The sequence below is a fragment of the Sus scrofa genome, chromosome 13, assembly GCF_000003025.6.
Source record: "Sus scrofa isolate TJ Tabasco breed Duroc chromosome 13, Sscrofa11.1, whole genome shotgun sequence".
Taxonomy (NCBI): Eukaryota; Metazoa; Chordata; class Mammalia; order Artiodactyla; family Suidae; genus Sus; species Sus scrofa.
The window spans coordinates 115,118,466-115,137,620 of NC_010455.5; the positions used below are offsets into that span (position 1 = coordinate 115,118,466).

The window sequence follows — 19,155 nt, forward strand, 5'->3', positions numbered from 1 at the left end:
AACCTTAGCTGAAAAAACTCAACCAGCTCATGTATATTACATTTACTTATTATTTATTTACCTATTTAAGAAAACCAACTCTCCTACACAGATTTACACCTTACTGAGCAAGGAATATCTTTTTTGTGGCATGGTTCATTTTGTAACAAACATTAAATAACACTATGCAGTAATATGCATCATAATGAGATAATCCAATATGTTTTTCAGACAATAATCAAAAACTTTTTCTACAATACTCAAAATGATCAGAGATATATAAAGTTATATTTACAATTATAAAATCTCACACAGCATTTTATTGATGCCATCAGAACAATTTTAACTTCACTGGGAAGCTAGAAATTAATGATCTGTTTATCAACTTTTCAATTTTTTTTTACAAGTTTCACAAGTTTTTCTTACTATAAAATTTCTTAAGACAGCAGAACCCAAGAACCTCATTGCATATAAACTGTGGTCTTCATCTGAAAATGCCAAATGAATGGAACAAATGAAATATTATATAAAAATATGGTCATAAAGTATAGGTATTAGAAAAGTCTTGAGGAAACCTAACATTCAAAGACCTGTTCACAGTCACACGGCTATCACAGCACAGTCACACAAGGAACATTCAGTGAGCTGTTCACAGTAATATGGCTAAAAAAAATAGAGTCCACCTTCTGAACTCCAAAAAGAGCTACCTTTGAGTTTCATGGCTTTAGAGTCTGCTGCAATGGAGTGTGATGGAAATGGGAACTGCCCGTGTGGTGATATTCTAAGTCCTAGTAACCATCGCCACATACCACAATCCTGGACAATAATGATTAAATCACAATTTGAATGAACTGGCTTTTAAAATGCAATCACTCTACAACAACAACAATAAAAGACAAAAAGACAAAAGACAAAAAAATAAATAAATAAAATGCAATCACTCCTTCTAGTCTCAGAAAGCAGTATCTGGACCTCAGCATTCTTAGAGCTAGATATGTCAGGGTGAGAGAAAAAGAGGGTGGATACTGAAGTATATATGTTCTAGAGATATTGACAACACTGATGAGCCTTTCTGGTTGACAAATAAAAGGCAACAACCTACCTATAATTGAGGGTTGATCTTCAGCTAGTGGAGGTTTATTCCAAATGTAGGAGATACATAATGAGATGTTAAATATTTTAATACAGAAAATATGTGGCTTTCCTGCAGGCAAGGAAAATTGCTCAACAGACAGTGTGATATCCATTGAGTTTTGCTCCCTCTGGATGGGTTGCAGGGACCAGCTTAGATGCAGAGGAGTAGAAATAGGGAAAGTGAGGGTGTTGGTGCCCTCCCTTCCCCTGAGACATCTGCCGGCCAACAGGGGGCCCTCCTATGAAGGAGGACAGCAAAGGCACTAAGAAAAGTGACACCTAGCCCTGTAGCACCCATGTGCCCTTGCTTCTTCACTAAAGAATTAAAACAAGGTGAATGATGGGCCTCTTGGAAAGAGCCATAGCAACAGAGAATGCCCAAGAAGGAATCAGTGGACAAGCCCAGAGCAGGCCCCTGAAGAGAGAAATGACAACACCCAAGACAGACTCATGGAACCTGTCAGAGCTTCCCATTTATTTTCAGTTATTTTCAGTAATTTTCAAGACATAACCAGACCTCCTGATTATGCAGGACACAGGGTCAAGCAGTATTAGTTGGTAGTTAGAAAATATACAGCCTGATCCTTCACTCCCCTCCACCCCTACCACACAAAGGAAAGAGACTTTGGCAATGCCTGAGTCAGCTCTGACTTTCCTCCCAGAACCATTTCACCAAGAAAACATTCCCATTGAAACAAACTCTGTGTATTCTCATGAATTCCACTTTCTCTTCTTTCTACCCACAAACCCAATCATTCCTGCTGTTTCCAAATTACCACTTTTGCTCACTTACATGTTGATAGATGACTTCGCTCTGCTATTCCTTCATTTATTCCTAACTGATTGTTGGAATTGTTTCCAATCAACATGCTCCATGTTTCGTTTGGGCTTCTTTTCCCCTAGGTGGGGAGGGCAGTGGGAAGGGCAGGAAGGAGCAGGTGCTTGGGGAAAAGTTCCAAATGTATTCAAACCAAAGCTGCAGCGAAAGAAAATATGCACTCCCAGCCTTTTGCATTTTTAATACTTCATTCAAGAGAAGAGTGATGTTTTTGTTATGCCATTTGCTTAAACTCCTTTCACTATTTGTCTTGCATAACAAGTTATCTCACTTCCTCCTTCTTCTCACACAGAAGTGCTGCAGTTTCCTCTTAGTGGTCCTCCAGGACTCTGTATAATACACCGTGTTGCCTTCCAGCGAGCCTCTGTGTAATCATTGCTAGATGAATTGCTCAGGCTACAGATGTTTCACTAATTATCTTTTCATCATAACGATATGCAATCCCACTTGTATCCCTCCACACCCTCACTCATTATAATAATAATGTCCTGTTCCCTTTCTATAGCATCTCCATTCTGCAGGACCCCAGAGAGCTCAAGAAAAACAAGAATTGTTCCCTACCTCCCCCGAAATTAGTTAAACATTCCTGATGCTAAAAAGTCCCCTGCAAACTCAAACAATTGAAGAGCCAGGAGTGAGAAGAATGTATTTTATCAAAGCCTCAGGAGGCTGCCATGACACTAAGAGTAGATCCCCCCAAGACGGACTTCATCAAACCCAAGTAGAAATGACAGTGATTGCAAGCAAAGACTAAGATTTTGTTTAAGATTTTCAAAGGCACAGTTTCCTTCATGTAAAACCTATCCTGCCAGACATAACTTCTAAGCAAACTCCAAACCTTGCACACAAAATGAACATGATCAATTCTGTATAGTGATAGATAAATTGACAAGGGTGATTCTTCATGGAGAGAAGGATGAACTATGAGTCATAGGGGCCACTGTGACATTAAATTGACAGCTCCCTATTTCATTCTTAATTTCTTCCAGTTAAAAAAGTTACTTCGTTTGTTTCCTTTCCACATCACAGGAATATTACAAAGTTTTCCAGTTAAGAGTTCAAATTTCATTGTTTCTTGCTCTGCCTAAAGTATTCCATATGCTCTCTTCTCCATACCTTTTCACATCCTAGTTCATCTGCCCTTACTGAACCTATATGCCCCCTCATCCTACACAACTTATTGCAGATCTCTCCAAGCTTTACTTAGCATTCACTGTAAAGGGTTCCAGAAATATAAAAACTGAAATAGTTCTTCCCATCGGGGAGCTTATAATACAGTTAGGGGAAAGACACATGTAAGCAAGAAAGCATTATAAAATGTGTAACCTAAATACAATTGGAGCACCACAGTGTCCCCTCCCCATGTCGTGTTGATTCAAAGAAAGTGCAGTCTAACAAAACAGACAATTGAAAATAATTCCAATTATTCCTTTGAATAATTATATCCTGTGATCTCTTTAAAAATTATCTAATCCCCAACAAGTGTAGAAGGAATAACACCTTGAGGAATACCTTCCAACGTATTTTCTCATTTATTTGTTACATTCATTGCTTACTGTCTGGAGAGATCCAGAAATCCAGAACTGTCTCCCTCACAAGTTCTGTGGAGGCAGAGATTTGTTTTGTTCACTGAGGTATCTCAAGAATGGGAATGATGCCTAGCTCACCATAGCCACACAGTAAATTTTTGCTGAGTAAATAAACTGCCTTACCTTTTATATTCCATATAATCTGAGCAGGTAGAAGCCACACCTCAGAACTTACCAGAAAAATTTCCCCAGGACCAGCCTTCAGATTCCTCTCCTCACTGAATCAGAGTTATAATGAATCTCTCTCATCTTCTTCTGGGAAGCCATGAATAGGGTGCTAGCAAATGAGGCAGGGAAGACTTTGGCAGCTCTTCCACAGTTCTTGTTTCAAAACACTTGATTTATACCTACAGAACAGAGCATAACACATACTAATTATTTATGTTTATTTTCTAGTCAACGTCTCTACTAGAATGTAAGATCCTCAAGATGCCTGATTCACTTTTGTAACTCTCAGCACATATCTTTGTTTGGAATAATAGAAGGTGGTCAAGATGTATTTGCTGAGAAAAATATAGTGAATGAATAAGCTATATTCATTTGGGGCCAAATTCCCAAGACCTGGAGCCTCTCACATTCTTAGAGCAGTCCACAAGGATGAAAGGAATAGCCAAACCAGGTAACAAATGAAAACATAAATCTATCTATGATTATTCATAAATATATTTTAAGATACATATATACAGAAGTGTGATTTAGTGACTCATTTTAGTGTCTCGTGAATTCTGGTTGTAATTTATAATCTGACTTGGCTGAATGACTATTGAAAATTCTTATTTCTTTGTGAAAAATATATTCATTGACTTTCATAATTGTACTGCTGGGGAAAATATTAGATAATGAGATTTGGTAACAATACGGAAGAATTACTATATGGTAATTTAGCACACTCCCTTTCTACCTCTGGAGAATACTGGCCAAATACAAGAGTTCAGTATTTCAAGGGCTAATGCCTCTTGCAGTGTTTTAGGGCAGATATAGTAGAGGGAAGACAGAGACAGCTAGGAAGGAAGGAAGCTGCATCAAATGTCCACCAACTCTGAGTACTTTCTCTCTGCCACTGCTGACCAACATTTGGGGTAAGGGGAAAATAGCTAAAGGAAAAAGAAGAGAGTGGTGAAGAAAATAAGAGAGGAATTTAAGGCATCAGGATGCTCTGGGCAAATTCACACAAGCATGGTCTATGATAGGAACACGTATTTGCTGTTACTGTTTGAAATTAGTCAAAACAAAGAAAGAGAAATTGAACCACCCAGAAGAGTAGAGTGGGAACACTCACTTTCTATCTCCCTAACAGGAGGTGAGTGCCACTAATGTACACTCCACAAACCCACTGAAGAGAGAGATCCAGGCAGTCATGGAGGCTCTTATACTCCAGGACCATCCCCCTGATCTCTCTCTCTTGGCTTGGGAGCTCAGTGAGGAGCTGGCTCAACAGGATAGTTTAAAGAAAGAACAGTTGACTCTGGAAACTGAGCTCCAAAGACACCCTTTTGAATCAAAGGAATTTTCTCCACCAGGAAGCTCCACTGTTACAGACACAGGGTTGTTCCCTGCCTTCCTTCCCTATAAATAATCTGAAGCATTCTGAGGAGGAGCCATCTTTACTAAGGCCCTGTCTCTGCAGTTTTTGATCCATCTGGACCAGCCTCGGTGTTCTCCTCTATGGGATCATGAGGGCTGGAGAGGAGCAAAGAGTTTGGAAAGAAAGTACAGGACTTTTAAACAAGTACAAATGCCTTCAATCATGAGATCTGAGTATATAGATCAGGGTACAAGATACACTTCGCTATACTTCTGCTTTGAAAGGCTTTCCCCCTTAAGCTCTAAAGGTGCATTTGCCATATTATTACTAACATTTAATTCTACTACAGAAAATAAAAGATAGGATGGATGAAGCTCATAAGCAACCTGAGGCAGGTTGGACTGTAGTGGGCAGAACAGTGTTCACTAAAGGAGGCCATGATACACTAACTAGACATGAGGCACTTGATATTCCTGAGGTCCTAAATCCACCTCCTATCGATGATCTCCATTCTGGGCCCACATTTCCTTACAACTGTTGGTGAGGCAGCCTTGTCTCTATGGCTTTCCTATATGGCAAACATGCAGGCTGGCCAAGTGCACTTTCTATCATATTGAGTCCCCTTGATTAACATTAATTTGTCTTAATAACCACACCATTGACAAGGAAAGCCTTTGAGGTAGAAAAAGATGGACATAAAGAAAGATAAAGAAAAAAATCTGAACACCAGATACCTTAGACTATACATAGGCAGAATCGTCCTTCTACTCATTTTCACCTTTTTCTAAGTGTGCTAACTATGCCGTATTTCCCCTTGCTTCTCACTGTGTTAAATGTATTCAATAAGCCAACAAATCATGATTCAAGCATCTTCATTTGTCTGTGAGTTTTCTGTTGGTCTGTGATTTCTGGGATACTTTTCCAGGTATTGCTCTCACCACTTTTATTCAACATAGTATTGGAAGTACTAGCCACAGAAATCAGACAAACAAAAGAAACAAAGGTATCCAAATAGGAAGAGAAGAGATAAAACTGTCACTGTATGCAGACAACATGATACTATATATACAAAACACTAAAGAATCAACCCAAAAACTACTTGAACTGATCAACAAATTCAGCAATGTAGCAGGATATAAGATTAACATTCAGAAATCAGTTGCATTTCTCTATACTAACAATGAAATATTAGGAAAGGAATACAATAATACAATACCTTTTAAAATTGCATCCCAAAAAATCAAATACCTGGCAATAAACCTGACCAAGGAGGTAAAAGACTTGTATGCTAAGAACTATAAAACATTAATCAAGGCAATAAAAGAGGACTCAAAGAAATGGAAAGATATTCCATGCCCCTGGGTTGGAAAAAGTAATACTATAAAAATTGCCATTGTACCCAAAGCGATCTACAGATTCAATGCAATCCTTATCAAATTACCCAGGGCATTTTTCACAGAACTAGAACAATCCAAAAATTTATATGGAACAAAAGACCCAGAATTGCCAAAGCAATCCTGAGGAACAAAAACCAAGCAGGAAGCATCACTCTCCCAGACTTCAGGCAATATTATAAAGCCATAGTAATCAAGACAGTGTGGTACTGGTACCAAAACTGATATACAGACCAATGGAACAGAATAGAGAACCCAGAAATAAACCCAGACACCCATGGTCAATTAATCTTCAACAAAAGAGGCAAGAATATAAAATGGGGAAAAGACAGTCTTTTCAGCAAGTGATGCTGGGAAAACTGGACAGCTGCATGCAAGGCAACAAAACTGGAACACACCCTCACACCATGCACAAAAATAAACTCAAAAGGGCTTCAAGACTTAAACATAAGACAAAACACCATCAAACTCCTAGAAGAGAATATAGGCAAAACATTCTCTGTTATCGACCTTACAAATACTTTCTCAGGTCAGTCTCCCAAAGCAACAGAAATAAAAGCAAAAATAAGCCAATGGGACCCAATCAAATTGACAAGCTTTTGCACAGCAAAGAAAACCATAAAAAAAAAAAAAGACAAACTACAGAATGGGAGAAATAGTTTCAAACAATGCAACAAACAGGGGCTTATCTCTAAAATATGCAAACAACGTATACAACTCAATAGCAAAAAAGCCAAGAACACAATCAACCCAATGGGAAAATAGGCAAAAGACCTGAATAGACATTTCTCCAAGGAAGATGTACAGGTAGCCAACAAGCACATGAAAAAATGCTCAGCTTCCCTGATTATTAGAGAAATGCAAATCAAAACTACCACGAGATACCACCTCACGCCAGTCAGAATGGCCATCATTAATAAGTCCACAAATAACAAATGTTGGAGAGGGTGTGGAGAAAAGGGAACCCTCCTGAACTGTTGGTGGGAATGTAAGCTGGTACAACCACTATGGAGATCAGTAGGGATGTATCTCAGAAAACTAAATATAGAACTACCACATGACTCAGCACTCCCACTCTTGGGCATATATCCAGACAAAACTTTCCTTGAAGAAGACACATGCACCCACATGTTCATTGCAGCTCTATTCACAATAGCCAAGACATGGAAACAACCCAAATGTCCACTGACAGATGATTGGACTAAGAATAAGCAGTATATGTACACATGGAATACTACTCGCCATAAAAAAGAACAAAATAATGACAATTGCATCGATATGGATGGAACTAGGGACAATCATACTGAGTGAAGTAGGTCAGAAAAAGACAAATACCAAATGATATCACTTATATCTGGAATCTAATACATGGCACAAATGAACCTTTCCGCAGAAAAGAAATGCATGGACTTGGAGAACAGACTTGTGGTTTCCAAGGGGGAGGGGGAGGGAGTGGGATGGACTGGGAATTGGGGTTAATAGATGCAGACTATTGCTTTTGAAATGAATTAGCAATGAGATCCTGCTGTGTAGCACTGGGTACTATATCTTGTCACTTATGATGGAGCATAATGTGAGAAAAAAGAATGTATACATGTATGTATGACTGGGTCACCTTGCTGTACAGTAGAAAATTAACAGAACACTGTAAAGCAACGATAATGGAAAAAAATAAAAATCATTTAAAAAAAAAAAAAAACTTTTCCAGATGATGTACTTAGAGGTTACCTCTACAACAAGGTAATTTTCCACACAACAAAACCATATTTTGTATGTTCAGTATTTGGCACAAGAGGAGTCCATGCATGTGTGCTTGTATATACCTCCTTTGCATGGTCAACAGGAGGTTGGTTGAACATGCTTAGGTAAAACTCCTTAGTATGGCTTAAAAGGCCCTCTCCCTTTAATCACTGATTATTATTCCAACGTCCCTACTACCAACCCCACCTGCTCCATACACCAACCATTCTAAGGTACTGAGGTTGCCTCAATGATGCTCTGTGCTCTTCCTTCTCAAAATCTTTGTTCCTCTACACAAAATATACCTGTCTTTTGAAATATTGTTACATTGAGTGGTCCAGTGATGGCCTCTGAATGGTGGCTCCTAAGTTATTTGTTTCTTTACAGCAGGGATGTGATCTATTAGCTCAAAAGCTTGCTGTGTCAAACAAATTTTTACATGTCCAATTTTTTTAAATATAGCCCAAAAAGCAGATGCTCTAGCCATTTAGAGCCTGCTGCTTTGCACACCCTGCAAAACTGTGTCCACCATCTTCTAGTCACAGATAAGGTAAACCCTGTGTTTATAAAGACCCAGGTCCCTGCTGCTCTCCAGAGCTCTCAGACCCAGGGACTCCCTGCTGTGCAGCTGAGCAATACCACCTGGACACACACGTCCCCTCTCCAATACCCCTCGCTCCCAGGAGTTCCTCTGCCCTTCTCCCCTTTTAGATGGTTGCCACATCCCACTCCATCCTCCACTCACCCACCCCCTCCATTACCCCACCCTCCCTGTGCTATAGCCTCTGGATGGACTCCTCCTGTAAGCAACTTCCACCGCATGCAAACCTGTCCAAGAATTGCCTGCATAAGTTTGTCTGTGCTATTGCCACCTGTAGTCATCTCTTTTTCTTTGTTGAGCACTGAAAAAACTTCCAACTCTCTATAAATATCACTTACGTATTGTAAGATTCACAGACAAATCTACGAAGTCTTTATTTGACATCCCTACATATTCCCTTCCTCTCTTGTGCTCCCATAGTATAATTCTTCTGTTATGGTATATGCTCCATCATAATGCTACAGATATCTTCCCAGATTTTAGAGAGCATAAACAATGCCTATTTTATCTCGTACCTTCCCTGCTCCTAGAACAGGGTTTAGCATGTTCTAATATACGCTCAGTTTAGTATATGCTCAGTAAATATTTTTACAAAGTGTCTGAATGTTAATTTACTAAATAATCAATATGTAATACCTAATACAATGTGTAATCAATATGGGTAGAGATACAATTGTCTCTGCAAACAACTTATGCTTACCCTCTGCAAATACATCTGGACAACCTCTCCAAATAGATCTGGACAGCTATAGCCCTTGAGAAGAGAGTAAATTCCTTAACTTCACCTCAGCTCTTCATCACCCAAACATCTACCATTTAGGGAAAACTCTAAGATAGGCAGATGTGATGAGCTAGTTAAGGACAGAAGAGAGTTCAACATAGTAGATTAAAAAGATACACTTGGGTATGATATATGGAGCAGAAAGCCTCCAAGAGAGTAGCCATCACCTGCATGGTATAACAGGAATAGAGTAAATATGGTAGCACAGCCTGCCAGTTCTGGAACTCCTAAAGGAACCTAATCCCTACAGGGTTCCTCATAACACTGTGGCAGAAGAAAACAGATCTGGAGCTCTTGGAGGACCCCAAGCTCTAAGGAATTCCTCATAGTACCATGAATGGTACAGAACAGGAGATGTGCAGCACCAAAAGAACACCAATTTCTATTAATTTCCTATGTATCATAGCACAGCATACAAGGGTACACATGGTTACACATGGTTCTGTGACAGGTGAGTTTGTAGTAGCTTCACAGGGAACTTCTTGTCAAAATGAATGTTTTATCTCAAAAGAAGACTGGAGTCAGAAAGCTGAGTAATGCTATGTAATGTAGTATTCCCAGGAAAATATGTGCAAGGATTTTTATCAAACCTGCATTATTGCTCTGTGGCTTTTCTTTCTTTGGGCCATTAATCTCAATGACATCAGTCCTAAGCACATAAAATTTGCCCTCTACTACTTGCAGGTCTCATTTTATTCACAAAGTAGCACATGCTACATACTGATGTTTTCCCTTTAGAAAATTCCCAAATGCTCAGAAAAGACAATAAAACACATCTTTGTTTAAAATTTCTAAAATGTTTGTGTTGTCTATGAACACTATTATTGAACCATGTACAGACCATACAAGAATTCTTTTATTCCTCAACTGGACAAGATATAAAAGGACCCTGAAGATACAGATATAATAGAGATATAAAAGGACCCTGAAGTCTAAAAATATTAGCTTGTGGTTAGGGTATCAATTTACCATGAAGTCCTGCTGAATACATAAGTTTGAAATAGATCTACCACATTCCCCTCACACAGAAGCTCATATTTAATAACAAATTTTTCATGTAGGAGTTCCCGTTGTGGCTCAGAAAGTTAAGGAAACAATGCTGTCCCTGCAAGGGTAAAGGTTTGATCCCTGGCCTTGCTCAGTGGGTTAAAGATCCAGCATTGCCACAAGCTGCAATGTAGGTTGCAGATGTGGCTCAGATCCAGTGTTGCTGTGGCTGTGGTGTAGGCCAGTACCTGCAGCTCTGATTCAACCCCTAGCCTGGAACTTCCCTATGTCACAGGTGTGGCCCTAAAAAGAAAATAAATAAATAAATAAATAAATCTCCAAACACATGTTCAACTTACCATGCACAATTTAAAATATTATATAAATACATATTACATATACATTCATACATAATACATATTACATATACATTTATATATAATACATACATATAATACATAAATGTTCCACAAATAAATGTCTGACAGCTATGCCAGAAACTATAAAGAATACTAAATTAAGTAAGGCACAATTTCCATAGTCAGGAAACTCACAAACTGGTTAAAGAGATAAGAACATCACTTTTCCATATGAAGTATTAATAAAAATAATTAACATTTATTAACTTCACTATGTACCAGGCATTTTGCATGATTTTAGATGTATTGAGTTACCTGACACAATAATCTTACAAGATAAAAGCCATTATTATTATTTTTTTTTTGTCTTTTTGACTTTTCTAGGGCCATACCCATGGCATATGGAGGTTCCCAGGCTAGGGGTCGAATCGGAGCCTAGCTGCTGGCCTACACCAGAGACCCAGCAACGAAGGATCCAAGCCGTGTCTGCGACCTACACCACAGCTCACAGCAACGCTGGATCCTTAACCCACTGAGCAAGGCCAGGGATCAAACCCGCAACCTCATGGCTCTTAGTCGGATTCGTTAACCACTGAGCCACGACGGCAACTCCTAAAAGCCATTATTAAATCCATTTACAAATAAGAAAAATGAAGCTTAAACCCATCACACTAAATAGCGAAAGGTCGGAGTTCCCGTGGTGGGCAGTGGTTAACGAATCCGACTAGGAACCATGAGGTTGCGGGTTCGATCCCTGCCCTTGCTCAGTGGGTGAACGATCCGGCGTTGCCGTGAGCTGTGGTGTAGGTTGCAGACGCGGCTCGGATCCCACGTTGCTGTGGCTCTGGCATAGGCCAGTGGCTAAAGCTCCGATTAGACCCCTAGCCTGGGAACCTCCATATGCCGCGGGAGCGGCCCAAGAAATAGCAACAACAACAACAACAACAAAAAAAAAGACAAAAAGACAAAAAAAAATAAATAAATTAATTTAAAAAAATAAAATAAAATAAATAAATAGCGAAAGGTTGAAAACTTTCCCACTTAGATCAGGAAAACAAGACAAAGTGGGCCAATCTTAAACTTCTATTCAATGCAACATTGGAAGTTCAAGCCAAGTCAAGAAAAGGAGATAAAAGGCATCCCAGTCAGAAAGGAAGGACCAATATTGTCTCTGTGTGCATGTGATATAATCTTATATACAGAAATTTCTAAAGACACCACCAAAAAACTATTAGAACAAATGGATTCAGTAAAATTGAAGGATATAAAATCCACATACAAAAATCAGTTGTTTACATACACAAATGACGAAATACCTAAAATATATATACAAAGGAAACAATCCCATTTACAATAGCAATAAAAAGTAGTAAAATACTTAGGAATAAATTTAACCTAGTTAGTGAACAATATGTACACTATAGAAAGAAATTGAAGACAAAAATGAATGGAAAGTTAATCTATGTTCATGGACTGAAGGAATTAATTAAAAATGCCCTACTACCCAAAGACATCTACAGATTCAATGCAATCACTGTCAAAATTCTAATGGCATTTTTCACAGAAATAAAAAAAACCCTAAAATTCACATGGAACCAACAAAAGACCCAAACAACCCAAGCAACATTAAGAAAGAACAAAGATGGATGAATCACACTTCCTGATTCCAAACTTTACTACAAAGCTACAGTAATAAATATGTTATGGTCTTTGTATAAAAACAGACACATAGACCACAGGGACAGAACAGAGAACCCAGAAATAAATCCATGCATGAATGATCAGCTAATATATGACAAGGAAACCAAGAACATGCACTGGATAAAGAACAGTGTCTTCAATCAATGGTGCTGGGAAAATGCGATATTCACCTGCAAAAGAGTGGACACTTATCTTACACTGTACACAAGAAATTAATTCAAAATGAATTAAAGACTTGAGTGTAAAACCAGAAACTGAAAAATCACTAGAAGAAAATATAGGGATAAAGTGCTTTGACATTGATCTTGACAATGATTTTTGGATATGACATCAAAACTACAAGCAACAAAAGCAAAAATCAACAAGTGAGACTACATCAAACTAAAAATCTTCTTCACAGCAAAAGAGAAAAATCAGAAAAATGAAAAGACTACAGGGAGGAAATATTTGTGATACATCTGTCTGATAAGGAGCTCATATTCAAACATATTTGGAACTCACACAACTCAAAATCAGAAACTAAACAATCTGATTAAAAAATGGGGAGAGAACTTGAGTAGATATTTTTACCAAAATATGCATACAAATTTCCAACAGATATATGAAAAGATGGTCAACATCACTGATTATCAGGGAAATGCAAATCAAAACCACAATGAAATATCACTTCACAACTGTTAGAATGGCTATTAACAAATAGTGGCAAGAATGTGGAGAGAAAAAAAAGAAAGTGAGAATGTGGAGAACAAGGAATTTTGTACACTGCTAGTGGGAATGTAAACTGTAGAAGCCACTATAGAAAACAGTATGGAGGTTCTTATAAAAAATTAAAAATAGAATTACCACATGATCTAGCAATCTCACTTCTGGGTATATATCCAAAGGAAATAAAATCACCGTATGTTCACTGCATCACTATTCATAATAGTCAAGACATTAAAACAACCTAAGGGTCCACTGACAGATGATCAAAGAAAGAAAATGTGATGTGTATATATATATATATATGTATATATACAGAGAGAGAGAGTATTATTCAGCCACAAAAAAGGAAGCCTTGCCTTTTGCAGCAACGCAGGTGGATCTTGAGCGAATTACACTAAGTGAAATGTCAGGCAAAGAAACATAGGCAGTATATGTTCTCATTGATGTGTGAAATCTAAAAATGCCAAACTCATAGAGGCAAAGTAGAATGGTGGTTGCCAGAGGCTGAGGAGTGCAGGAAATGGGGAGATGTTTGTCAAAGGATTCAAGCTTCCAGCTTTAAGACAAATAAGTTCTGGGGATCTGATGTATAGAATGGTGACTATAGTTAACAATACTATATTGTGTACTTGAAAGTTACTAAAAAAGATCTTAAATGCTATTACTACACACACAAAAACTGGTAATTATATGAGGGGATGGGGTGTTATCTAACTTTATTATAGCAGCCATTTCATGGTATATGCATATCAAATCACCACATCATACATCTTAAACTCACATATGTTATGTGTCAATAATATTTCAATAAAGCTGGAAAAATAAATAAGAAAATGAAGATGTAGAAATTTCATGTGAATCACACAGCACATAAAAGCCCAAGTCAGAAGTATAAGCAGGCATACATTAATCACTTTGCAAAATTGCTTCAACAAAACACAGAAAACAAGGTTAACAAGGGTGCATGGCAGCCAATGATTCATTGGCAAATGAATGGTCCAAAGAATACATACTTGAGAACTTAACATTTGATGAGTTCCTGCTATATCACAGGCTTTGTGCAATCCAAAACCGAGACGCCGAATATTCATACCTTGTGCTGTAGGTTTTACACCAATGGTTTAATGTTTGATTACCACGTACTTTGGGCAGAGCCTTAATGCCTTTCCTCATAAGATAAATTCCATGTGTTTCAATTGCCAGAGACCTAATATTTGTGTCACTTCTCATTAACATAAAGATTTTATCAAAAATATTCTCTTAAAGAATGTGTCCCAAAGGCGGGGGGGGGGGGAATCAACCTATTCAGAACACAATTCCCCTGCTTAGATCCACCTAACCAATCTATGTAAAAGTTCATCCTAGAACAGTAATCACAGAGAAATTTAGGCCACATATACACACTGAGATCTACAATTGAAACAGAAAATCTTCTCTATGGTATTTTCTTCCTTTATTTATTTATTTATTTATTTATTTTTGTCTTTTTTACGGCCACACCTGTGGCATACTTTTTTTGTGTGTCTTTTTGCCTTTTCTAGGGCCGCTTCCCTTGGCATATGGAGGTTCCCAGGCTAGGTAGGAGTCTAATTGGAGCTGTAGCTGCCAGCCTACACCAGAGCCACAGCAATGCCAGATCCAAGCCATGTCTATGAACTACACCACATCTCATGGCAATGCCACATCCTTAACCCACTGAGTAAGGCCAGGGATCAAACCTGCATCCTCATGGATGCTGGTCAGATTTGTTTCTGCTGAGCCACGTTGAGAACTCCCTCTTCTGTTATTTTCAATGCAAATCTACCATTTCTTCAAAGACAAGTATTTGGCTTGACTAAGGTCTTCATAAATTGAATCCTTATATTGTTCTTAGGAGCAAAGCAGTGAACTTTAGACTTGAAGTACTCTAAGATATTAAAATTGTAATTATTTAAACACTCTCACTTCTCCAATATGAAATAGGGTATATAGGGAAATGAAAAATTTAATTCACTGTGAAGAGCCTAATTAGCTTTGCAGGTAAGAATTAACGGCCTGTGTAGGTTTCACCAGCCTGCTCTAATCTCCTAGGCTATTCAGATAAACCACTAAGTAAATCCATTAGCTGTTGGCTTTGTTGGCCCCATAAAACTGACCAGTGGCTCTGCCCTGACCAAACCAATACATAATCAACTGTGAGACTGACATAATTCCTAGGAGTGACTATCTCATCTCAACATTTCCAGCAACCTGCATTATCTAAAAGGGCTTTTCACACTTTTCTCTAGTATGTAAGCATATTCTTACATACTAGTTGTTCCTTTATGGAACAACTGAAGCCCACCTCATACATAGAGGGGTCCATAACTACCCATTTTAAGGGATTCACTCTACTCTGGATCACTGGGATATCTGTTTTCTGCATCTCTTACCCTGGTTCTGAGCATGGGGTCCCGGATTTCTTGTCCTGGCTACATTGTCATGTTCATATGTTTCATTTCCTAACTAGATGGGTGGGGAGGGGAGATGCAGTACAAGGCAGCGAAAGCATATGACAGCGTGAGGAGTACAGGCTTCGAAGATGCCTAGAACTGAGTCCAATCTCAACCTCACGAGTGTGCACATTTAACTTAGATGAGAACTAGTTTTCTATAATTAGGCTAAGAATGGTTGTTGTGAGAAAAGAAATTACTGAAGTACCTTGAGTAGTATCCCCCATAGCACAAGCAAGTGTATACACATGTGCACTGTTGTTGTTCTAGATTAACAATAGAATATACTCACTCTGGGCACAAGATATTTTTCTTTGCATCCTTAAGCTCACCTAGGACAGGAATTTACACAGGTAGACATCCACCTTTTCATAGCATACTTCTTTAAAAAGAATTTAAGAGTCTGGTTTGTTTAGAGTCTAATGACTTTAGATGGTATACTTAAAGAATTTCATTTTCCTATGATACCACATCTCATGAGGGGGTGTGACTGCAAAGTCCCAGTGTGATTCAAGGGCTCTGGAGGAGTTTTCTGAGCTAAACTGGCAAACACAGCTTTCTCTAGGTGGGAAGGTTCATAGTCAACAAATTTCACAGAACTTACATCCCTTCTCTATAGATATATTTTACTTTCCCTAAAGCCTTTTTTCATTTATTTCCTAAGCTCCTTCTCTAGAATAAATTAAAAATTAGCTTAATTCAATTAATTTTAAAATCAGACCAAAAAAATAACAGAAGGATCTAGATGAGACATTTTCCAAAGAAAAGGGCAAGCAGAGTTTTAAAAGTGAGGATGACGGAGTTCCCATTGTGGCTCAGTGGTTAACAAATCCGACTAGGAACCATGAGACTGTGGGTTCGATCCCTGGCCTCGCTCAGTGGGTTAAGGATCTGGCGTTGCCATGAGCTGTGGTATAGGTTGCAGACGCAACTTGGATCCCACAAGGCTGTGGCTGTGGTGTCGGCCGGCAGCTGTAGCTCTGATTCAACCCCTAGCCTGGGAACCTCCATGTACCACAGGTGTGGCCCTAAAAAGCCAAAAAAAATAAAAAATAAAAGTGAGGATGACTTTGATTTCAAGTATCAGAAAACCAATCTGAACCAAATAAAGGTGGGGGTGGAAACTTCTTTAAGGATTCTTAGTATTCTCATGAGATCCAAGTTCTGTGGAGTAGCTCAAATCTGGTAAGAAAATGCCAGCATTTCTCTTCTCATTTCTCATAGCTCATTGCTACTAACCCCTGTTTATCTGTTTCATCCTCTCTCTCCTGTTGTTCAGTCAAGCACCCTCACTTTCACACTCTCAACTGCCTTCTCTGTCTCTCTCACTTGTCCCTATGGCAATAAATGTGGCCACCACAGCCCCAAGTGGTGTATCTTACAGCTTCAATAATCAGTTGGTCATCAAAAATGTCTCTCAGCTTTTATCCAAAGTCTTAGGCTAAGATGCTAATTGGCCCAGGGTTGACCAAGTACCCAAATCTGGAATTATGGACTATGGCCAGGTTATAAAGTCACTTTGTCCAAAATGGCTGCCCCATGGTAAAAAGGAAGTGGGGATAAATCAGAAAAATAGGGGAGGGAATCTAAGCAGAACACTCAAAAATATCCTGTGTGGCAGGTTGGACCTAAGGTAGTTCTCACAGCTCCAATAGGAGGCACTTCTGGTATCCCTTGTCTGTTACATTTTGCAAAGAAACGATGCCAAAATGTCTGCACCAGTAAATAAGGAAGTTTGGTCACTCTGAGTAAATATGGTGGTCATCTATCCATGTAGTTATATTCAATGGTAAGTCACCGTGAAGCCCTGGTTCTATGAAAGAGCAAAGATTAAATAATTGATTAAAGCCAAGTGATAGTTACACAAATTTATGGCATTTCAAACAAAACCTTCCACAGCCACTAAGATCATATTTTTTAAAGAAATGTTTTAAAAAGGTCACAATAAAAATTCCAGTGAGGGAGTTCCCACTGTGGCACAGTGGGTTAAGGATACAGCAGTGTCTCTGTGGCTGCTCAGGTCACTGCTGAGGTACAGGTTCAGTCCCTGGACCAGGAACTTCCTTATGTCACAGGCACAGACAAAAAAAGAAAGAAAGAAATTCCAAATAAAGAAAAAATAATAGAACTTACATATAGTAATTCCAAATACACAGTATTTTTTAAATATACCATACAGTAATAATTATATCTGGATGTCAGGATTATGATTAGCTTTATTTTCTTCTGTATATCCTCTATATATATACTAGACTTTTTTTAGCCAAAAGGAATTTTTATTCTATAAGCAGAAAATTAAAGTGTTAAAAGGCTTAGTAAAGGGCTTATTAAAGGGTTAAACACAGTAACTAAAAGACGGGTTGCATGATATGCATCCAGGGAGCTGCATTTTAGAAGTCCTGACATCCTTTTTTAGTTTTCCTGATTATTAGTGAACTCAGAGAAGATTTGCTGAAAACATATCGCAAAAAAATTTTTTAAATGTTCAGCTGCTTTCCTTCTCCGGGAGCCATTACTGCTCTGCCCAAGCCCCTAATCATAGAATTCAATCAAGGCAACCACTTTCAGGCCAGCAGCAGTGAAGACAAAGAGCCAGGTGTGGTCCAGCCAGGTTTAGAGGACATTTAGAGCTGACTTTACAGTTCCTTCACCTTAAGAATCTTGAAGTTCAAACACTTCTCCGTGGACTGATGTGGAACTTAGACAGGTAGTATCAACTTAACTTTAAACAAGAAAAAAAAAAATCCAAAGATAGGAGTTTACAAATTCTCTGAGTCTATAAAGTTCAAGGGAAATTCCCAAATATATAATCCAAGTCATGTTTGATAGAGTCCTACACCCTGACAGAAGAGTGAACATTTAAATGATGAAGACTCTTTTTCCATGTTTACCAAGATGGGCATTCCAGAGACCTCTATTTTCCTGAGTATTTCAAACCAAAAAGCTTTCGAGCACCAGGTCGATTACACTCTTCCCCGGGGGCGGCTAAAGCAGCTTTAAAAAATATTGTTGTCACTGTGTCAGATCAAGTGGAGAGGAGCAGAAATATGACTTGGGAGTCTCAAAAGGTATTAGACAGCAGGTTAGGTAGAAATTAAATTCCATTTACTAGGATTCCAGATAACACCCTGAGCGAGCAAAAAATGTTCAATTCTCTTTATTAGTGCTGGATATATGATTCAAAATGAAGATTAAATTTAAAAAAAATCAAACTTGATGTTTTAAATAGCTCTTTAAATTCAAGATCCTCAGTCATGTGCTTCAGCATCCAATCTGGCCTCCCTGGCTCCAGAGTCTCTTTGGAACTAATCCCTTGAGCTCATTGCTATGAAGCCAGTTTTTGTAAGACTA

General features: G+C 38.4%; 1 long non-coding RNA gene across 5 annotated transcripts in view; it reads right to left on the reverse strand.

Moving 5' to 3' along the window:
• Positions 1 to 19,155, reverse strand: part of LOC106505747 — a 616,219-nt gene that overhangs the window by 453,254 nt on the left and 143,810 nt on the right. For all 5 annotated transcript variants that reach the window (XR_002337756.1, XR_002337754.1, XR_002337752.1 and 2 more), the window contains exon 2: positions 3,716 to 3,887. This is a non-coding gene — a long non-coding RNA (uncharacterized LOC106505747). The remainder of the gene's footprint in view (positions 1 to 3,715; positions 3,888 to 19,155) is intronic.